Raw genomic sequence first — 2,646 nt, 5'->3', positions numbered from 1 at the left:
CGACAGCTAGCTTGAGTGAAGGAATTTCGCACTCAATCGGTAACATTGCTTCCAGACCGTAGACTAGCTGGAATGGTGTGAAACTAGTTGTGTCCTTGGTCAAGGTTCGGTAAGCCCATAGAGCTGAAAAGAGCATGAGATGCCAATTTGACTTATGCATCCCAATAGTACGTTGAAGCATTGTAACCAGAACTTTGTTCACAGCTTCAACTTAACCATTGGCTTGAGGATAATATGAGGTTGAGCCATCATTACGTAAACCCAACATAGAGGTCAGCTCAACCATCATGTAATCTCAGAAATGGGAGCCATGGTCAGTGACAATGGCTTGAGGTATGCCGAACCTGGAAATAACATGATTGAATAGAAATTGAGCCGTCATTTTACCGTTTATAGAGTATGTAGGCATCACTTCGGCCCATTTGGTGAAATAATCCACAACAACAATAATATAACCATGTCGCCCGACCAAACAAGGGTTAAATGGCATATAGTCAATGCCCCATTTGGCAAAAAGATAAATGGTAATGACGGGGTGTAGGTGCGCGGGTGGGGCTCGCATCTTGCATTGGTAAATTTGGCATTCATGACACTTGTGAATGGTAAGGATGGAATCCTTAAATATGGATGGCCAGAAATAACCTTCGCGAAGGATTTTTTGAGCAGTAGCATATCCAGACATATGACCGCCACATGCCCCATAATGGCAGTCATTGAGAACTTGCTCAGCCTTCTTGAGAGTAAGACATCAATGAAGAACTGAATCGACACCGACACGGTATAAAGTATCTCCAATAATACAGTAGGGTTGGGATTGATTCTAAATGCATCGGCGATCATCCTTAGTCAACACGGAATGGAACGTGGACGTATGGAGACACGATGATATCACCATACCGTGAGTCAAGGGTTCTAATTAGGAAAAGAGTCTCATTTGGGATCTGCTCATCAGCACCAGTGGGAAGAGACGTAGAAGGAAGGGAGCAAATTAACTCAGAAAAAACCAGTGATTTCTTAGATTTGGCAGTAGTAAACACCAAATAGAATTCTTGAAGGATGACAATCCATTTAGAATATTAGCCCTCCAACAACTAATGAGTCAGGATGTAGGTCATGGGGTTGCATTCAGAAATCACAGTAGTAGTGCATAAGAGAATGTAGTGCCGAAAGCGCTGAAAAGCCTATACGGATGCCAAAGCCAACTTTTCAACATGAGCATAACGTGTTTCAATTTCGAGGATATTGCAACTAAGGTAGTAAATAACATGTTCATTGCCTTCATCATCGTCTTGTACTAACACCATAGCAATGGTACTAGAGGTTGCAGCTAGATAAAGGAAGTAATCACGATGATAATCCAGGGGATGCAACAAAGGAGCATTTATGAGGATAGCCTTAAGGTCATCGAAAGACTTTTAGGCAATCTCATCCCAAACAAAGGGCATTCCTTGCTTGAGTAACTAGGTAAACCCTAAAGCTAGCTCAACATAATTGGGTACGAAATGAATGGAGGAAATTTGCTTTTCCCTGTAGGCTCTGCAGTTGGTGCAACGAAGATGGAGGGGTTAAATTAACAATGGCCTCAACTTTAGAGACAATAAAGCTGAGTCGTCCGAATTCGACACAGAAAACAAATTTATGAGGATTCAATCGAATGTTGTAGTGTCTAGAATGAAGAAAAATATGCCGAAGATGATCAGGGTGATCATGGCGCTTATGAGATTGAGCGGGAAGGTCATCCAAGTAAGGTTGAACAATGTTTCAAATGTCATGAAACACATAGGACATCGCCCTCTTAAATGTAGCCCCATCATTTTTTAGGCCAAAAGGGAGCTTTTTGTACACAAAAATACCCCATGGACACATAAAAGCCATCTTTTCTTGATCTGTCAACGCAATGTTAATCTGGTTATAACCAAAAAAATTGTCCATAAAAGAAAAAATTTCGCTCCTAGCACATTCATCAATGATCTGATCAATGAAGGGAGTGGGATAGTTATCCTTTGGACAGATATGATTGAGATCACGGTAATCGATGCAAATGCAGATCATGCCTTGTTTCTTCGCCACCGGTATAATATTTGACACCCAATCTATGAGAGGGATCGGATAAATAAATCCATCTTTGAGGATTTTTTCAACTTCACCCTTGATAGCTATCGCTTTCCTAGGGTGCACTGGGTGGAGCCGTTGGCGAATGGTCTTCGCGTGAGGATAAGTTGGTATTTCTTGCATGACAATGCTAGGATCAATGCCAGGTATTTCCTCATATGACCATGCAAACACATCAAAAAACTCTTGGAATAGATGAGTACAGAGCTTGATCTCATCTCGAGAACAAGTTACCCCGATATTGACATTTTCAATGACACCAGGCTTGATAGAAATATCAATTGGCATCGTTTGGGTAATGTTACCCAAATTTCCTCCCGACCATACTTCCTAATCTTGATAGAAATATCAATTGGCATCGTTTGGGTAATTTTACCCAAATTTCCTTCTGACCATACTTCCTAAGTCATTATCGGTGCCTAAAGCGGTAGGGAAGGGAACTGAGAAGAGAACTCTTCGAGACAAGTAGACATGATCATCAGGCTAGGCAGGAACGAGGAACGATGATGAGTATCATTCCAAGGTGGTTCCTCT

This window comes from Pinus tabuliformis, chromosome 4_2 (assembly GCF_031772625.1).
Source record: "Pinus tabuliformis cultivar Carrire ecotype Pingquan chromosome 4_2, CPIR1, whole genome shotgun sequence".
Lineage (NCBI taxonomy): Eukaryota > Viridiplantae > Streptophyta > Pinopsida > Pinales > Pinaceae > Pinus > Pinus tabuliformis.
Note: the sequence above shows the minus strand (reverse complement) of the source record.